Below are 20886 nucleotides of genomic sequence, written 5' to 3'. Positions count from 1 at the left end.
TGTTCCTGCAGGTGCCCCCCAATTGCTTCATCAGTTTTTCCAGGCTGCTGGATTATAAACAGAGAGCACACTAAATGTTCTAATCAAATTGCCTCTCCAGCTACTGCCTCATTCCTGTGTATAGAGATGTCCTCAGAAGACCTGCCTAAAATCATTGTATCCACTTATCTGCTCCCTTCCTTCCTTTTTTGAATCCACCCTATTCACATTTCTCTCCCCAACTCTGACTGTTGTCAAGGCCATCAGTGATCTCCAAATGAACAAAAACTGTTCAGCTTTCAGTCCTTATATTATTTGAACGAAACCAGCATTTGACCTGACTGGTAGTTCTCACCTTCTTTAAACATTTTACTCACATGCTCTAGGACTATCACTTTTTCTCTTGGTTCTCTTTCTATCTCTCTCGACACTGATTTTCAGTCTCTGTTGCTGGTTATCTCCATGAATTTTAAGTATTGGTGTACTCTAGGGCATAGTTCTTAAATCTCTTCTCTTTGCTACCTAAATTCATTGCACAGGTAAACTTATCTAGAATTATGGCTTTATATACCAGCTATAAATTGATGAGTTACAAATTTATAAAGCAGCATTCAGTGTGTTGAGTATATGGGTTAATATTTTTCAGAGTATCATGGGCCTAATCTTTCTGCTTGGTCTATTGCTTCTTGTCCTAAGTCACTGCTATGGACTAAATTGTGACATCCTCCACCCCAAATTCATGTGTTGAAGCCATAGCCCCCCAGTGTGATGGTATTTGAGACAAGGGCTTTGAGAACTAATTAGGTTTAGATGGAGTAATGAGGGTGGGGCCCTCATGAGGGGTTAATGCCCTGATAAAAAGAGGCTAGAGAGCTTGCTTCTCTCTCCTTCCCCCCCCCCCCCAGTCCTGTCATGCACTGAGGTAAGGTCATGTGAGGACACACAGAGAAGGTGGCTACCTGCAACCCAAGGAGAGAGCTCTCACCAAACACCAACCCTGCTGGCACCTTGATCTTGGACTTGCAAGTCTCCAGAACTGTGAGAAATAAATACGTGTTATTTAAGTCACTGACTCTATACTATTTTGTTATGGCAGCTCAAGCAAACTAAGACAGTTACTATGTAGCTCCAGAAAACCAGGGCCTAATAACCAGAATGATGGACTAGTTTTTGCCATGTCTTAATTCACAGTTGAACTTGAACATCTGTACCTTAACTCTAAGCCACTACAGCCAAATTATAGCTGTGCTTTCTGTAGAAAAGTCAGCAAAAGCCAGATGCTCAGCTGAAAGTCCCTTGGCAGATTCTGTTTTGGACTAGTCAGAAGCTGAGTGTGACACTTGATAGTCATTGGCAGTCTTGGTGCTCATCCTGTTCAACACTATATTCTAGGTACTCAGCACTGTTCATGGAACATGGGACTGTTCGATATGTGTTTTATGTTTGATGAATGTTGATTGAATGAATGAACATGGAGCAAAGTCTTCTTTTATAATATTGATCATTAAATAAGCTTTTCTTTTTTCTTTTTTTAAGGCTTACTTTGCAATGCTACCATTAAAAATGAGGATGTTTTCTGCCCTTCCCTGCCTACAGAGTTCATATGATGATGTGTAAATGAGCTCATTGGAGCTACATATGCTACATTCAAAATTGATATTTGTCATACACTACTGTTTGTCATTTGTAGAATTAATAGTGCTTGTGTCCAGACTAGAAGTTACTACCCAAAATCATTTGGTAAACATTCATTACCATAAATTCTCATGGAAATGGTAAGAAAATACAAGTTTTAAGTCAATGTAGGACTGTGGTTTAAAATCATGTTAAGAATTCTCCAAATACTTAAATAATGGCTTAATTGCTATATACAAGATAGGAGGATTGGGTTGGTTTCATTATGGCCAAGCAAATTGATTCTGTTCACTAGTCTGGAAATAAGTGAATGACTCAAATTTATGCCAAGTGTTTTATGCGTATTCTCTCACTCAATCTTCCAACAGTTCTCTGGAGTACATATTATGAATAACCACATATTCAAGACTATATAAAATCCTGGCAACTTCTACTGCCAGGGGACTACTCTATATCCCAATATAGCGAAGACTGTCAACTTTAGTAACACCACTACTCTTCTGGGTCTTGTAGATGAAATTAGTGGACTTTCCAACTTTATATGTCACAATCTATATTAGTGCTTAGAATACCAGGAAGAATTGAAGTTTATTTATGAGGTAGGTTGTAGAGGAAAACATGAAGATGTGAATTGCCTTCAAGCTGTGTTTTCACTTCAAAATAGGTCACTGTCTGTTTAGAATCACTCTCCCAAAGAACAGGTCACAGAGGTGAAACCAGGGCAGGTCTGCAATTTCCCAGACCACACATGACCCTGTTCTTCCAATATTTTTTTTTTTTAAAGATTTTATTTATTTATTTGACAGAGAGAGACACAGCGAGAGAGGGAACACAAGCAGGGGCAGTGGGAGAGGGAGAAGCAGGCTTCCCGCGGAGCAGGAAGCCTGATGTGGGGCTTGATCCCAGGACCCTGAGATCACGACCCGAGCTGAAGGCAGACGCCCAATATCTGAGCCACCCAGGTGCCCCCTGTTCTTCCCGTATTGACTATGACCTGACTTTAAATTTTTGCCAGGTGGCTCTCTGTGAGATGAGTTGGATGTCTTCCTGAGGCTGACATGACCAGTGGATGACTTTCGGTTTCCACCTAAGGACTGAGGTTTGAGAACATCAGCATTGAACTTGTAGATGCTGCCCATTCATTCAGTGGCTAGGCTTAACTTCATGCTTTCAAAGTCAGCCCATCTTGGCCTAGTCTAATATAAAAGAGCATTTAAAAAGGGTTAGGGTAAATACATCATTTCCTTAGAAGTTGTCATTCCTGGGCACCTGGGTGGCTCAGTTGTTAAGCGTCTGCCTTCAGCTCAGGTCATGATCCCAGGGTCCTGGGATCGAGTCCCACATCGGGCTCCCTGCTTGGCAGGAAGCCTGCTTTTCCCTCTCCCACTCCCCCTGCTTGTGTTCCTGCTCTCGCTGTCTCTCTGTCAAATAAATAAAATCTTTAAAAAAAAAAAAGTTGTCATTCCTTTTGACACTTGAATATATGATTAATTAATAAAAAAGGAAGATTATGTACCTGAAATAACCACATGAATCACGGCTGCTAACCTGATTATACCCTGCATGTGGGAATTAGTTTGACCTTTTCATAAAAAGAAAGTACGTATAGTACTCTCATTGTTCTGTGGCATGGTACATTTTTTTCCTCCAACGTTAAAGAAAGGATGGCAGATAAAAACACATAATTCACATTATGCCTAATGACTTTTAATTTTATTTTATTTACTACTTCGATAGCTAATAATTATCATGATTTTCAAATCAAATAGTATAAAAATTCACTGGAAAGCTGGTTACCCATGTCCCATCCAATTCCCAGAGGTAACCACTTTTATTTGTTTGTTGGGTATCCTTTCAGAGATTTTTAAAATGCATATTCAATTAAGACAAATATATATTCTTACTTTTATCCCTTTGTTACTTAAATGTAACCTACTTTTCTTTTTTTTTTAACTTAGTAACATGTCTTGGAAAATTTTCATAGTAGTATATATTTTTTTATTTTTTATATCTGCATAGTAGTATCCCATTGTAAGACTGTGTTCCTGTTAAAAACCATTTGAGTTGTTTCCAATCTTTCATTATTCCAGACAGTGTTGCAACAAATAAATTTGTATAGTATTTCCAGATATACTCTCAGACTTTCTATAAATAGTGACAATTTTACAGACTTAATTCCAATGTTTTTATCTTTATTTTTTTGCTGCATCCCAACGTTTTTAATTTTTTTATCTTTTTAAATCTTTTCTTAAAGTTTTTATTTAAATTCTGATGTTTTTATCTTTAATTTCTTCCTTATTGCACTGACTTATAACTCCAGAATAATGTTTAAAAATAGTTGTAATGCATCATGATCCTTTCCCTTACTTTAGTAGAATTTCCTTTAATGTCTGATCTTTAAACATTGCTTTCAGGCTCAGACAGACATATTGTCTTATTAAGAAAGTATTCATATATTCCTAGATAATTGAGAGTTTAAAAAAAATCAAGAATGGCTGTTGAATTTTTCAAATGCCTTTTCTTTCTTTCTTTTTTTTTTTTTTTAAAGATTTTATTTATTTATTTGACAGAGAGAGACACAGCAAGAGAGGGAACACAAGCAGGGGGAGTGGGAGAGGGAGAAACAGGCTTCCCGCCAAGCAGGGAGCCCGATGCGGGGCTCGATCCCAGGACCCTGGGATCATGACCTGAGCCGAAGGCAGACACTTAACAACTGAGCCACCCAGGTGCCTATCAAATGCCTTTTCAACGTCTCTAGAAATAACATTTTTTTTCTCTTTAGATCTTTCCATATGATTATTTATCTGAATGAATTTACTAATGTTGAATTATTCTTACATTCTTGGATTCTGAATTTATAGTAAGATTGATCTATAAGTTTCCTTTATGTTCAAACTTTGTTAGATTTTAATTTCATTGTCACTTTATAACATTTAATTGAAAATATTCTTTTTATGCTTTTTTTTTTTTTAAAGATTTTATTTATTCATTTGAGACACAGAGATACAGAGAGAGAGAGAGAGGGAGAGCATGAGCAGGGAGAGGGGCAGAGGGAGAGGGAGAAGCAAGCTCCCCACCGAGCCAAGAGCCTGATGTGGGGCTTGATCCCAGGACCCTGGGATCATGACCTGAGCCAAAGGCAGACGCTTAACCATCTGAGCCACGCAGGTGCCCCTCTTCTTATGCTTTTTAATAACTTAAACATCATAACAATTATCTACTTTTTAAATTGACTGTATCCCTTATGCTGTACTTTTTATTCCTGTGACTTATTTATTTCATAAGTGGAAGTTTGTAGCTCTCAATCTCCTTCCCTGTTTCGTCCATTCCCTAACCTACCTTCTTTCTTGCAGCCACCAGTTTGTTCTCTGTATTTATGAAGTCCATTTCTGTTTTGTTTTTTTTGTTGTTCATTTGTTTTGTTTTTTAGATTCTACATATAAATGAAATCATATGGTGTTTGTCTTTTTTTGTCTGATTTATTTCACTTAGCGTAATATCCTCTAGGTCTATCCAAGTTGTTATAAATGGCAAGATTTTATTCTTTTTATAGTTGAGTAATATTTTATTGTGTACATATGTATCATATCACATCTTATTTATCCATTCACCCACCAATAGACACTTAGGTTACTTCCATATCTTGGCTATTGTAAATAATGTGACCATAAATAGAGGGGTACATATATCTTTTCAAATTAGTGTTTTTGTTTTCTTTGGGGAAATACCCAGAAGTGGAAGTACTAGGTTGTATGGTATTTCTATTTTTAATTTTCTGAGGAACTTGTATACTGTTTTCCATAGTGGCTATACCAATTTATATTCCTACCAACAGTGCACAAGTGTTCGCTTTTTGCCACATCCTTGCCAACGCTTGTTATTTCTCATCTTTTTTGATACTAGCCATTCTGACTGGTACACATGGTGATACCTCATTGTGGTTATCTGTTCTTTAAATAATTTGGTAAAATTCCCCTGTGAAGATCATATTGGCTTGGTGATTCATTGGAGGAGGATGGGGATTGCAATTTTTATAATTTCTTCTCTTTGGATTTCTATGTCCTAGTCTAGGGACAGTTTTGGTTAATTATATTTTCCACTAAAAGTATTCATTTTACCCAGGTTTTCAAATGTATTTTTCTACATACAACATGCATTTATAATGGAGCAATATATCTTTCATATTACAATGGTTTGTAGCCCTTTAAATCTCTACCCTCCCAACAGATCTTATTCCTTAAAATTTAATTTCTCTCACAGGGGAGAAACTTAATTTTTCTCTTAGGGGCAGCAAAAATGAAAAAATGTTGGAGACACATATAGTATGTTAAAATATTTTAGGATTATTTTAACATTTTCTGTTTCTATGTTTTAACCCTTTATCCTTTCTTATTTTTTATACTTATATCTTTTTTCTTGATTAATGATCATTTCAAATATCTTATTTTCATAATTTCAAAAAAACCAGCTTTTAGAGTTATGTATTAATTCTAATCACTTTCCTTTCTTTTATATGCTCATTTATTTGTTCTTCTAAACTACATAGTTTTTTCTACTGTTTTCCTTCTTTTTTTAATAGCGTTTTTAATCTTTTTCAGTTGGTGCTTATTTAATTAATTTAGCTAATGCTGTGTCACAGAATTCTGATGAGTAGTGTTTTCATTTATCATTATTTTCTAGAAACTCTACCATTTTTGTTCATAAGAGTACTTAAGAGAGTTTTTTGTTTATTTCCAGGTATGGAGATTTTTGTTTTTCTGATTTTCCTCTTAATTTCTAGTTTTATTACATTGTGATTATAGAATGTTGTCCATGACTCCTTATTTTCAGATTTTATTAAAGTTTTCTTCATGGCTTGATATATGGTCACATTTCATGAATGTGATATTAATCTTTAAAAAAGCATACAGTCTCTACTTTTGAGGCATAGCCCCTGATATATCTCAGTTAGATGAGGGGGATGCGTAAAACTCTTCTATTTTTGATCTCCTTTCTATATGTCTTTCTATCTCCTGTAATGTTGTAAAATTGTCATATAAGTTGTTGCTACAATGCTTTTATATCATAGATATTCATAACTTTCACATCTTCATTGTGAATTTTACTTCTTGTGTTATAAAGTGTCGTTCTTGTCTTATACAATACTTATTTGTCCTGAATCCAACTTGTCTGAAATTAAGATCAAACTTTTGCTTTTTTATTATTATTTCTTTATGTTTGTGTGTGTGGGTGGGGCATTGTTCAGGTAAAACTTTGATTTCCTTTTTGTTATCAACCATTCTGAATCTTTCTTTCTAACATCTGTCTACAGTATAAAGTTTGCTTTTAATGCAATTTGAAGAGCCTTTAAAGAATAACTTGAAATATGTATTGATTTAGAAGTATTTGTGTTAATTCTTGGAGACATTTGTGTGTGTGTGTGTGTGTGTGTGTGTGTGTGTGTACACGTACATGTATGTTTATGGTTCCTCTATTTATGAAGGTGTGCATTAAAGTATATATTTGCTTACTAGTAGCTACCTTTATATTAAGTCTTCATATCATGTTCATAGTCCTTTATTATTTTAGATATTATTAGTTATGAGCAATGATAAATTGGTTTGCACCTTCTTCTTTTCCTGACTCTGCGCTATCATATTTTGTTTAAAACATTAAATTCCTAGTGTTTATCTTTGCACTGTTTTGCACAGTTAGTGTACTACTTGTATGTCAGCTTTAAATGACATTTTTAACCTCAGCAGTTATAGATAAGTCAATCAGTGGATTTGTTCCGATTACCACCATCTTTTTCCTTTTCCTTCTGAATATTTGTGACTTATGTCATCCCTACACTTTCAAAGTCTATAACATTCATACATTTTTAATGGTCTAAATTTTAGAATACAAGTATATTCGTTGTTCACCATGAGTCTTTTTAAGAAAGCTTCCTCACATTTAAGATTCCTCAGAAAGAAAGAATAGTCTTTGATTTTTAATGTTTTAAACACATGGTCTTTATACTTGATAAACAACTTGGCTAGATATAAAATACTTAAATCATACTTCCTTGCCTTGAGAAGCTCATGTTTTTTTCCATTGACTTTGCTTCGGAGAAGACTGAAGTGAGGTTGACTTATTTTTTCCTTATACAAGACTTGATCTTTTTGCTTTTCTGCTTCAAAGATTCTTTCTTTAGAGAGGAAAAATAAAACAAGACAAAATCAGAGAGGGAGACAAACTATAAGAGACTCTTAATCATAGAAAACAAACTGAGGGTTGTAGAAGGGGAGGTGGGTGGGGGGTTGGGGTAACTGGGCGATGGACATTAAGGAGGGCGGATGATGTAATGAGCATTGGGTATTATATAAGACTGATGAATCAGTGACCTCTACCTCTGAAACTAATAATACATTATATACTAATTAATTGAATTTAAAATAAAACAAAATAAATAAATTTCAATAATTTGTTAGCATATGTCTTTGCTTAACCATTATGAATCAACTTTCTTTAGTACATGGTGTTTCCTTTCAATATGGAGATTCAAGACTTTTGTTTTAATTTCAGGAAAGTTCTTTTATAATTTTGTTAGAAAGTATTTGCTCTGTCCCACTGCTAAGGTTTTCTTCTGCAGAGACTCCAATTATAGGTATGTTGGCTCTGCATCGTATTTCATCTATTGTTACCATTTTTACACAATGCTTAAAAATATACTTCTCTTTATTTTCACTTAATTTTGACCATTATTCTTATATATGTCTTTGCTGTCTCTTACTCATCCACAGTGCTTATTCCCTTCTGTGTTTCTTCCAATATTGTCCTCATTTCTGTTTCTGGTTTGGTCCTTTTTTCTTCTTCATATCTGATTTATGTCAGCTCACTTCATCCTCATCTCTTTCTTGAGTTTTTTCGTTTGTGCTTTGTCACATTGCATAATAGATTATATTGTTTCATTAACATAATGGGGAATATATTTCATTAGGGAGTCAGTATAGCTTAATGAATAAGAGCACAGATGCTGGAGAAACACTATGTATAGTCACAATTTTCACTGGCTCTGTGGCAAATTTTTTTCCCCACATCTTTTGGTGATGTTGATGCTCCTTTCCAGAATCTTTCTTATAGTATCTTCATATCCTTTCTCTGCCAGTTTCTTCTTTATCACTACTCACTCCAGAATGAATTGTATATTTCTGGCTGGTCTTTGTAGAAAGCTCCTGAAATGGAGGATTCAAGGTAGTTTTCCTGTTCTCTCAATCAAAAAGCTTACTTTCTGTGGCAGATTGTTATATTAATGACCCAACATTTGACACTTCCCCACACCCATGCTCTTATGTAGCCCCCCACCCCTTACATTGACTCTAGTCTCAGCATATGACTTACTCTAACCAATGGGACATTAGCAAACATGATATGGGCAGAAACTTCAAAGGAGTGTGAATATTGGAGCCTGCCCTCTCTCTTGCTACTTGGAACTATTCCAACTCCACATGAAAAGCCTGAGCTAGCTGCCTGGAAATACACGCCAAGCCTCCCTTCTGAGGTCCAAATACATGAGTGAGACCTGCTGAGTGAGATAACACATGAAGCAGAAGTCAGCCAACCCAGTTGAGCCCATCCCAATTTGTGACTTCATTCAATTGTAGGCAAATAATTGGTAGCTCTTAAGCCATTGCTTTGGGTGGTTTGTCATGTGGCAATAAAGATTGCAGATTCCCTTTTATTGCTGCCTCAAAAACAGTCTGCTTCCAATAATTATGGCTTTTCTGTAGACTCATTCCCTCTAAGTCTCTAAAGTAAATTTGGTTCAGGGGATCGTCTGCCAACAGTCCTGTGCTCCCCAGTTCTTAAAGACAAGGAATAGGTTTTCTACATCTCATAGTGATCACCTTGTCCTCAAGGATCATAGTTTTGCTGCCCCTTTGATCTGATGCTAGTGGGTTCCCTGGAAACTCTCTGTGCCTCTTCTCCCTATCCCTGTGACTCTTCTCCCTTACCTGTTCTGCTCTTGCTCCATTTCTTTGAGAGATGTAGCTACTTTTGCAGTTTAAGGTAAGCCCCTTACTTTCAGGAAACATATTTTTTCTGGTACTTTCTGAAGTCATTACTGCTGGTTCTCTTTGTCTCTTCCTGGGCCTTTTCCATATGACTTCTGCCCAAATGCAGCTGCTTTAACCTTTACAAGTAGTTTGGAGTTTGTCAGTAAAATCTGTATAAGTTTGCTGAAAGTGGCATTTAACATTTTTTTTCCATTCTCTTTGTTAGTTTATATATTTTCTAGGGAGAATTGGGAAGCATGTTTAAACAGATGACGTCATCTTCATACAGGAGTCCATTTAATTCTTATTTGCAACCAGAACCCTTTGACATGTTTTTCTGAAGATGATGTAGTAACCTTGGGTACTTTAGTAATCACTAATACCTTTCAAAGTTCTAATATTCACAGGGGGAGCATGCCACTCAAACTGATTCTTTTTTTTCCTAGGTTGAATCACAATTTAGGTTCCCATCCCACACTCTATTCGGGCAATGGTCTTTTTCTGTTTAATAAGTCTGACTAATTAATCCTCACTGTAGTTCAGGAAAAAGAGATTATATTGTCACCACTTTTGAGACAAAGACTGTGACAGAACCATGACTGCATTGCAGGATTTATGGGCTTCCTTCCAGATGCTCATTGCCTCACTATTATTAATTTTGGCTTTGAGCTCAGTTTCAAGCTAACAGATAAGTAGATGATATAGAACATAAAGTAACAGGTCCAAGAAGGCAACATTTCAGCTTTGGAGAACTGGTGTTCTATACTCCAAGCGCTGGTATTTGAAAATGTTTCCTCCAAAACCACCAAGGGGAAACAGTGCAGGGCAGGAGTTCATTAAGTCCCTACATTGATAAGCTTTCAGGTATGATGTTCATTGTGTGGGTATGTGAAGCTGGTTGGGTTAATGGGTGAATAACAGAAGGTTACTGTCACTTCTTTGGCAAGCTCCTATTTGCCTTTTCTTATACAGTTCAGAAGGGATCAAATCCCCTGACCCATTTCCATTCCACCTAGAGAAAATTGCTTCCCCTAGTGTAATTGGTATGTGCTTCCGTGTACTTGTGTTGTCCGTTTTGGGCTTTCATAGTAGTTTCTCCCGCTAGGCGGTGAGCTTCCTGGGTGCAGAGACTGTGGCTCTGATCATGTCTGTATGCCAGCATCTGGCACAGTGTATTGCGCTCAGTACAAAATGGGTGTGCCATAATGTTTATTGGAATAAATTGGGAAATAGGCCAATTTTATCCATTAAAGTCTTCCTGGTTTCTAGCTAGTTGTAATAGTTCCATACGCAAAGTTACCGCATCTCTGTCTCTTTTCCTCGCCAAAGTTCTTTTTTTCTCTGACTGACTGAAAGAGCTGGACAACTGGGGAAAAGGAAACCTGTGTTTTCCCACATGTGGCTCCCCCTACCCCCCTCCCTCCCCCCGAGTGGCAGGCCCCCACCCCACTGTGCTCTGTCAAGCTGGGGTAGTCAAGCTCCCGGGTGCCTGTTGCTAGGTCATTACAAGTGCCCAAGTTGTGGGGCCCACTCCTAGGGTGCCTTGGCAGAGCGCCTCCTTGGAGGTGAGCTGACCCACTGGTTCCGTAGCACCGTGTTTATCCACTCTGGAGCTCCTTTGTGCAACAGGAGAGCAGCGGGTTCTCACCCTCACACCGGCTCCTTCCACGTAATTTGCCCCGCTTGCTCTCTTGCCTCCCCCCCGACTCCCCCCACCCCCCCGCCCCACCACCGCAAGCTCCGAGTGCTCCGCTCCCCATCCCCTTTTGTGCAACCCGTCGCTGCGGGGCTTCTAGTACTGTATTCATGGCAGATGAAGAGAGAGTGACTGACACGTTCCAGGGACGGCGAATCGCAGCGAGCGCGGGCGGCAGGGGGAGGGTGTGTAGTGGCAGACGGCCGCTGGGATTATGAATGGGGGCGGGGGGGCCGGCGAATGTGGGGTTCAAACCGGGATCTTCGGCATCCGGCTTTGGATAGGCACGCAGGGCTGTGCGTAATCCTTCAGCTCTGGTGGGAAGGGAGATGCCGTGAGCTCCTGGCTGGGAGTGAGGGTTATTTTGCAAAACTCCCTTAGTATCGTGCAGCAGAGTACTGCGGGAGGTCGGCGAGGTAGGTGGGGGAGGAAAAGAAGCGGGTAGGGAATCGGGGAAAGGCCAGCCCGCTGGGGACCGTGTGCCTTGCTCCTAGAATTGACAGGTGGTGGCCTCAGCAGTTACAACCTACTACTAGCATCTAGTCCGTGCAATGCGATCACATTGTTATTCCCCGCACCGGGCGGAAGAGCGCAGCGCGGCAGAACAAGTGCCACCCGCGAGCTGTCTCCTGGAAGGGGGGGTGTGTTAGTGGGGGTACAGAGAGGGGGTTTGGGGGGGCAGAGGAGGAGACGGAAGCTTGGGCGCTTCGCGGCCGTCTGCACCGCCCCGGCCGGGGTGTTCCACGCCGGGCGGCTGGCCGGTCCGCGCGCGCGCTCTGCAGCCGCCCCCGGCTCGTGCGCCCCTTTCCGGGGCTCCCGGCCCCGCCTCGGCGGCTGCGGGCTCCTAGTCGCCGGCTGGGCTGCACGCGAGCGGCGCGCGAACGTCCCCCGCCGGCTCTTGTGCCCTGGGGAGCGCACTGCACCGACGAGCCGAGCCGGGCGGGGCCGCGGCGGTGCACCAGCGGCGGCTCGGACAGGAGGAGGGCGGCTTCCGCGAGGGCAGCCTGAGGTAAGGGCTGCCCAGGAGGCTGCGGGTTTATTTTCCTCCTTGCCTTACTTCAATCAAACAGCGAAGCCGAAATGGAGAGTGTGGGGTGCTGTGGGCCAATGGGGGGCGAAGAGGGTATGGGGCCGCGCCAGAGTGGTCGCCTTGACGGCATCGTTGGTGCCCGTTGTAGGAAATCCGCCAACCGGCCATTCCTCTTCGCTCCCTCCTTCTCTGCCTCTGCCTCCGCCTTTGAACCTCTTGGCAAACCCCTGGGCAGGGGAAGAGAGCTTAAGGGAGGATGGAGAGAGGCAGAAGGATTCGCCTAGGAGTGGGTGGACTGGCGCGCGGTGCCCAGTGATTGACTGCGGGCGGCGGGCGCGGGAGGGAGCCTGAAGTACCAAGAGTTTGCTGGGGCTGCGTCCCCAGGAAGGTCCTGTGCGTCCCGGTGTCTGGGGCACCAAGTGGGACGCACCTAAGCCACAGCACAAGGAAGGCTCTGCCAGGAACTTTTGGGAAGCCCTGTCTCATGTTTGGGGAGGGGTTGGGGAGGGGGTGCTGGGATGTATTCAAGGCCTGGCCCTTTGTGAGCTACGTGTGTGTGTAGGTGTGTGTGTGTCTCGGGTTCTCCTCCCTTTCCTTCCTGCTATCCCTCCTTTTCCATGTACCTCTTTTGCTTCCTTCCTGCCCTTTTTCACAGACCACCCCCCCCCCCCCCGCCATGTGCCGTGCTTCAAACAAAATACAAACCCACTGTAGTCAATAGATTTAAAGCAAGTATAAAGAAGAGAGCGCAGAGGAATAGCTCTTAATTACGTTGTGGTTCATTTTAAAGGTGAAAATATTTGTATATAAATAACATATAATGTATTATATATAGTGTAATATACATATATAATATACACACAGGCCTGGGGTAATTTTTAAGAAATACTTTGAGACTCTCACCTAAAATTATATTACATTTACATTATGTTTACATCACATGTACATGGTGCTATTAAACAGCAATGGTAAATCTATGCATTCTGTTTCTTAGATCTGTATGAGCTATAACTGTTCTTTGAATACATCCATCTTTTAAATTCAGAGATTCCCAGCTATTTGAAAGCCTTGGGCTACAGTGTAAGAATAAAAGTCACATTAAATTAAAAGAAAAAGTATTGATGCTGGGTTTTTTTAGTGGATCATCAATGTACCCCTCTTTCCTTTTACTAAAAGCTGGTTGTTATGCCAATAATTTTCATAAAAACAAAAACAATTTGGGGACTTCAAAGTGTTTTTACCTAGGCCTGAGGTATAGGCAGGAGTCTGGAATATATCTGTACATGAATTGACAAAAAGATAGATAAGGCAAATGATTTCAGTTCAGGTAGAAGAAAATTCAGCTGCACTTCCTTCTGAGGGCACTTCATTTACCTTCTGGTATCCCAACAGAGAAACCCTTACTATCAACACGTGTCTTAGGCATCAAAGTGGTTTGATCAACTCTTCCAATCAATACTTACAGGACTTGGCTAGTAACATATTTGCTGGCTGTTTCTGTTCTTTTTCTTTTTAAGCAACAGCATGCCAACTACAAAAAATAAGTAAAATTGTTAAAGAGACTGGAATTGTTGTAATGGCATGATTGACACATTGAAGCTATCTATATATGTATCATCTCTCTATATTCCTTATTATGATTGTGAGCTAAACAATTTTGCATTTTGTCTACTTATATAGTTTTTTCCACTCAGTCAATCTGCTTTAATTTCTAATTTGACATATTTTGCAAAGATGAATTATCTTAAATTTCTCTAGGGGGTACTTGGGCCTGCTAATTTCTTTTGAATGGCATTGGTTTTGGTTTGAGGAATAAGAAATCAATCATATATAGTTTTCTGATCTTGGTGTCCTTTACCTGTCTGGAGATAGGTATTTAATAATGATGGTATGCACAAGTAAGGATTCATGTTTCATAAAAATATTACACACAGAAATGACATTTTCATTTTGGTTTATAAACTGAAGATTTAAAATTATGAAGGAATAAAGAGTCCCATGTTGCTCTTAATATCTTATTTGGCTGACTTTGGTTAGGGAGCAAGAGGTACATGATGTAGTCTTCAGTTAGAAAGATTTAGGGGTTAGTAATTTGGATTTACCTTTCATTATTATGGCATAAAAATTCATCGCTCCTTTCAGAAAAATCTGAGGAGCAGAGTTTGTAGAAGGTGTGAGGTTGTTGTTGGTTACATGACATATGGGTTTCTTTGAGCACTGGTTTTTGGGGTCACCTTATGGTGATATGGCAGACATTGATGTGCCAAATCCCTCTTGAAGGAAGAGCTTGTTGCCCCAGCTTCTGAGAGTGCTGTCAACAGATAGTCTGCAAGGGTCCTGAAAGGGGATTGCTTGAGTTGTAGAAAGCATCTTTGTCCAAGGTCATGTCTTTTTCCCGGGCAGCTCACACCCAGTGGCTGATCCATGTGGGAGTATAAAGGCCTGGTCATCTCAGCCCAACTCCAGACAACTCTGAAGGACCGTTCTAGCTCTGGAACTCCCTACGGGATTTGCATTGCAGCTTGGCATTTCCCATTTCTGCTTCTTTCCCCATTCTTAGATGTTGATAGCAAGGCGGTCCTTAATACAATTGTATACCCACCTTGTCTCTGAGTGGGCTTCCTTGGGGAAGCCGGCCTGTAACGACATCTCCATGCACATTCGTTTTGCCAGTTTTAATCTTTTATCTTTTAAAATGTAGTGCCACTTCTCATTGGAAACATTTCTATATATCTGCTGCCCTTCTGTACCTCCTTTTCTCATTCTTTCCTTTTATTGGATCTGCAGTGTCTTTAGTCTCTTTTCCATCTAATGATTTCAACATTATATATCCCATTTCTGTTCCTTTAGTAGGCATGTTTTGTTTTTAACATTCAGATTTTGAGATGAAATGAATCAAAATATCTACTCTCTTTTTGCATAGTATAAGGGCCTTATTAAGTTATAATTCTGATCATACTCTGTATTTCATAATATTTTGTGGCATAATAGTTCCCCCACATTTTTCACATGCACTGTGTCATTTTATGTAATTAAGTTTTTTGTTGTTGTTGGATTGTTTTCATAGTCAATGTTTATTTAAACATATCCATATTTTCTGTGCTCACTAGAGTTTCTTGCATCCCTTTCCTTCCTTCTGGATTAAAATTCCTTCTTATGGAAGTAGTTCTTTGGCAAGCATATGCAAATGATAAATATCTCTTCATCTATTTTGTTTGTTTGTTTGAAACTGTATTTTATCCTAACACTTGAATAATAGATTATTTGGGAGCAGAATTCTAAGTTGACAATTCTTTTTCTTTTTTTTTTTAAAGATTTTTAAAAATTTATTTATTTGACAGAGAGAGACACAGCGAGAGTGAGAACACAAGCAGGGAGAGTGAGAGGGAGAAGCTGGCTTCCCGCTGAGCAGGGAGCCCGATATGGGGCTCGATCCCAGGACCCTGGATCATGACCTGAGCCAAAGGCAGGCACTTAGCGACTGAGCCACCCAGGTGCCCTGACAATCATTTTTCTTTCCACTTTGAAGATATTGTCTTCCAGCCTCTGTTGTTAATAATCAGAGATTGTTTCTTGGCTGCTTTTAAGATTCCTCTTTGTCTTTGGTGTTCTGCAGTTTTATTATGGTATGCCCAGATGTGGGTTTGTTTTTACTTTTTCTCCTTGGGTCTTCCTATGATCTAATCAGGTGATTCTTAAATTTCTTGAATTATTACACATTTGTGGCATGTCTCATCATATGTTATCTTGCCTCAATTCTCTCTATTCTTTCCTCTGTAATTCTTATTAGATATATGTTGGACCTTCTTGTTTTATTCCTCATGTCTATTACCTCTGGATATATGTATTTTTTCAGTTAGAAAATATTTTTAAGAGTCATTGGGGTAATTCTTCAGGACTGTTTTCCAGCTAACCAATTCTTCATATTTATGCCTTATCTTTTATTTAAGTTGTAGCTCCACTGAGCTATGATTTATTGTTTCTTTTCTAGAAGTGCTAATTGATACCTTTTCATATCTACCTGTTTTTCCCCTAGGTTTTCTATCATTTTATTATGAATTTTGTCCTTACTTTATCTCCTTAATAGTTACACCTGTACTATTTTATTTTATTTTATTTATTTATTTTTTTTAAAGATTTTATTCATTTATTTGACAGAGAGAGACACAGCGAGAGAGGGAACACAAGCAGGGGGAGTGGGAGAGGGAGAAGCAGGCTTCCCGCTGAGCAGAGAGCCCGATGCGGGGCTCGATCCCAGGACCCTGGGATCATGACCCGAGCCGAAGGCAGACGCTCAACGACTGAGCCACCCAGGTGCCCCACACCTGTACTATTTTATAGTCTCAGATTGTTCTCTTACTTGAAATTCTTCTGCTGTTTCTTCTAAAACCACATATCCACTATAAATGGATCTTTTCCTCATGTGGTTTGTTACTGGGATTATGAGCTCATCTCAGCCAGGTTTTTACTTTTTTTTTTTTTCATAGTAGTTTTATTTTTCCCAGTTTTTGAAAGTTTCCCTATAGAGAGATATTGTGTTTATCTTCGTAGAATAGCTCAGGGGTTTTGCTGGTCCAGGGTCAGCTTTAAAAAAACATTTGTTGAAGTGTAATTGACATATAACATTGTATATTCAGGTGTACAACATAATGATTCAATACTTGTATATATTGCAAAATGATCACCACATTAAGTCTAGTGAACATCCAGAGGATCAGCTTTTACATTAATTTCCTGGCGTGAGATTCCTGTGCCATGCAGGTGATCTAGATTCAAGCTGTGTGTGTTGGGGGGGGGGGTTAGGGATTTAATCCAAAGAATACTCTTCCTTCTATCCAGAGCTCCAGGGAGAGACAAATTTTCTTGCTACTTCCTCGGCCAGTCTTCTAGTCCTTAAACTAAGGGGTCAACTTCTTCAGAGTTCTTCTTTAAGCAAAGGTCTTGGCTCTAGTTACCTTCCTTTCATGGGCCCCAAACCAAGTTGCTTGTCCCTGGACACACATGACATCTTCAGCCTCTTGGCATTAATGCCCGTGTCTAAGCTCTGTATCACTTAGGATTGCTGTGGTGCCAATGTACGTGCCTGCTTTTCTGATATTTGTTTTCTTTCTGTTCTGTTATCTGCAGATTACCTTTCTTCTTCTTTTTTCCTCTCTTCAAGCTTAACTATTTAACCTATTCAATTATCCTGGTCTTTTAAAAACCGAAGTATCTATGTGTTTGTAGCAGAAGGGAGTTTGATCCACACTCACTCAGTCGGCCATGCTAGTAGAATAAGACATCCATCTGTGACTGTATGCACATTGAGAATTGACTCTTCAATCATTTTCTTTTTTCCCCCCACAATCTTTTCACACTATTTTTATTTTTTATTCATTTTTTCACATTATTTTTAAAAACTTAACTATACTAGCTTTTCTTTCTATTTCTCCCTCCCCCCCCTTCTTCCTCTCTTCCTCTCTCTTTCTCTCTTTCTTTCCTGTAACATTAACATTTGTGTTGAGTCCAAGAAAGATGTCTTACAGAGTGTCTCACAGTCTGGATTTGTCTAGTGGTTTACTCCCTTGGTGAGGTTCAGGTTAACCATTTTTGGCAAGAACACTCCCACTTGGGTGATGTGTACTTCCTGTTGCATCCCAGCAGGAAGGTCTGTTTGTCCCATTACTGAGTGAGACTGCTTGGAAGGTCATACCTACCAACTTCCTCCTGTTTTGTCTTCCTTACTTTGAGACTACGAGAAAAACCTGCTTCCCCACAACTTTCACTCCATTTTAAAAATTAATTTTAAAAATTTGAGCTGGTTATAGATTGACATGCAGTTGTAGGAAATATACAGAGAGATCCTGTGTACCTGTCACTCCATTTTTCTCAAGAGTAACATTTTGAAAAACCATGATACAATCACACAACCAGGAAATTGACATTAACAGAATCTATAGATCTTACTCAGGTTTCACCAGTGTTATACTCATTTGAGTGTGTGTGTTAGTTCTGTGTAATTTTATCATACGTGTAGGTTCCTGTACCACAGTCAAGATACAGAACTTTCCCATCACCACAAGGATCCCTTATGCTGCCCCTTTTAGAGCTACCTCTGCCTCCCTCTCGCTCCCTGGCCCCATTTCTAACCCCTAACAACCACTAATCTGTTCTCCATCTCTATAATTTTGTCACTTCAAAAAACAAAATAAGAAAAATACATGGAATCATAGATAATATGGCCTTGAAGATAGTTTCTTTTCTCAATCACTGTAATTCCCCAGAGATGCATCCAAGTTGTGTGTTATCAGCCATTGTTCCTTTTTATTGCTGTGTAATATTCCACTCATCCATGGAAGGACATTTGCGCCATTTCCAGTTTGGGGCTATTATGACTTAAGGCTGCTATGCACATTTGTGTATGGGTTTTGTGTGAATATAAGTTTTCATTTCTCTGGGATAAATGCCCAAGGGTGTGATTGTTGAGTCCTATGTAGTTGGATAAGAAATTGCCAAATTATTTTCCAGAGTGGGTGTACCATTTTACATTCCTACCAGCAATGTATGAGTGATTCAGTTTTCTGTATTGTGTTGGAGTTTGTCTGCCATTTTACTATATTTTCTGTTTGTTTCTTCTTCCTTTATTTCTCTTTTCTTGCCATCCTGTGAGTTACTTGAACTTTTTACAGGATTCTATTTTGATTTATTTATAGTGTTTTTGAGTGTATCTCTTTGTAGAGTTTTCTTAGTGGTCATGTTGGCTCTTACTATATATATTTATGTCTTTTTACACTCAATTCATTTTAAATGCTGTTGTTTTGAATATAAAACACTGTTACATTTTTTTGTTTCAATCACTGAATATGAAATGATTTAGGGAACTGATACTGGGAAGGAATTTGTGGTTGACAGTTTTTTTCTTTCAGCACTTGAAAAATGTGCCCCTCCTTCAGGCTTCTATGGTTTCTGATGAGAAAATCATTGTCATTTGAATTGATGCCCCAGTAAAGGCAATGAGCTCTTTCTCTCAGGCTGGTTTTATTATTATTTTCTTTATCTTTAGTTTTTAGAAGTTTAGTAATGATGTGTCTTGGCATGGATTTCTTTGGGTTTGTTCTCTTTGGGGTTTGATTAGCTTCTTAAATCGATATGCTTTTGTCTTTCACCAAATTTGGGAAGTTTATTGGCATTTTTTAAAAATATTCTTTCAGCTCCACTGTCTTTCTCATTTCCTTCTGGTTCTCTAATGATAGGAATGTTGGATCTTTTCTTATTGTCCCACAGGACTCTGAGGTTCTCTTCATCTTTTTTTTTCTGTTTACTTTCTTTCTGTTCTTCAGATTTGATAAATTCTATTGAGCTATTCTCAAGGTCACTGATTCTATCCTCTGTCACCTCTACTATAGAGTCATTGAGTGTTTTTATTTTGGTTGTTTTATGTTTTGTTCTATAATTGCCATTGCCATTTTGTTTTTTAAGAACTTATACATCTTTGTTGAGATTTTCTGTATTTTTTTCATATATTTCCAGAGAATCTGACTTTGCTTGTTGAAGTATTTTTATAATGGATGGTTTAAAATTCTTACCAGATACCTATAATATCTGATTCACTTTAGTGTTGGTGTCAGTTGATTGGCTTTTCTCATTCACTTTGTGATATATCCTGGACATGTTGGCTAGCATGTTAGGAGACTCAGGTCTTGTTTACATCTTCATTTTAGCAGTCACCCTGTTTAGGTTTAGCACACAGGTCCTGGATTACATTTGTGGGCTGTGGTTTCAATGACAATTTGATTTCCAGGGGCTTTACTGGCTGTTTTAGTCTGTTTGGTTTGTCAGGTGATTCTGGGCTCCCACTGAACCCTGCTGATACCACTGGAGGGGGGTGGAAGGAGCCTCCTCAGGCCAGGCCTGCTGGTGCCTCTAGGTAAGGGAAGGGATTTTTTTGGCCTGCAGGGATAAAAAGCACTCCCCAGCCAGGAGCTTGTTGTGGCGGGATTCCCCCTGCCAGTGCTGTGAGGCCATCTGGTGGTGTTGGCTGGACCGCCAGTTAGATGCAGGGGAGGAATGAGCCCACCTATATCATCCACTGCCAAGTTGGAGTTGGGAGACTCTGGGCCCAGGTAACCTGCAGTGGGATCGGGAGTCCTAAGGCTCTGTTATTTCTGTGGTCTGGGGTGACTAACCAGCCCACCTCCTCTTTTCAGTGTTTGGAGTCCTCCTTTGATTGCTTCTTGGGTTAAATCCAGTGTTTATAGTTGTGCTAAGTAGAGAGAGGCTGGGAGAGGTGAGTGCCTGCCATCTTGTGTGGACCAGAAGTCTATGCCTTTTAAAAAATACCAGGTTGACTCATTAGCCACGTAATATAGTTGAAAATACTCATTTGACTGTGTTTTCCTGTAATATGTGTTTGTGAGAGAGACATAGACTAAGCCTCCCCTTAAATTTACTTAAATTCAAATTAGGTTAATTAATATTACTGTAATTGGATAATTAAATGTTAAGTCAATGCTGTCAGTGGGATCTAAGACAAAAATCTATGTATGTGA

General features: G+C 39.4%; 1 protein-coding gene across 2 annotated transcripts in view; it reads left to right on the top strand.

The window, feature by feature from the left end:
- Positions 1-11603: 11603 nt before the first annotated feature.
- The window catches only part of PDE4B (phosphodiesterase 4B), a 524480-nt gene continuing 515197 nt past the window's right edge, over positions 11604-20886 (top strand). Inside the window, exon 1 of one of the 2 annotated variants that reach the window (XM_036077702.2) lies at positions 11604-11744. The gene's annotated coding sequence lies outside the window, so the exon portion shown is untranslated. Of the gene's footprint in view, positions 11745-12121; positions 12338-20886 lie in introns of those variants that run through there. The other variant, XM_036077701.2, reaches the window with a different exon arrangement.

This window comes from Halichoerus grypus, chromosome 5, assembly GCF_964656455.1.
Source record: "Halichoerus grypus chromosome 5, mHalGry1.hap1.1, whole genome shotgun sequence".
NCBI lineage: Eukaryota > Metazoa > Chordata > Mammalia > Carnivora > Phocidae > Halichoerus > Halichoerus grypus.
Note: the sequence above shows the minus strand (reverse complement) of the source record. Positions and strands in the feature narration are given on the sequence as shown.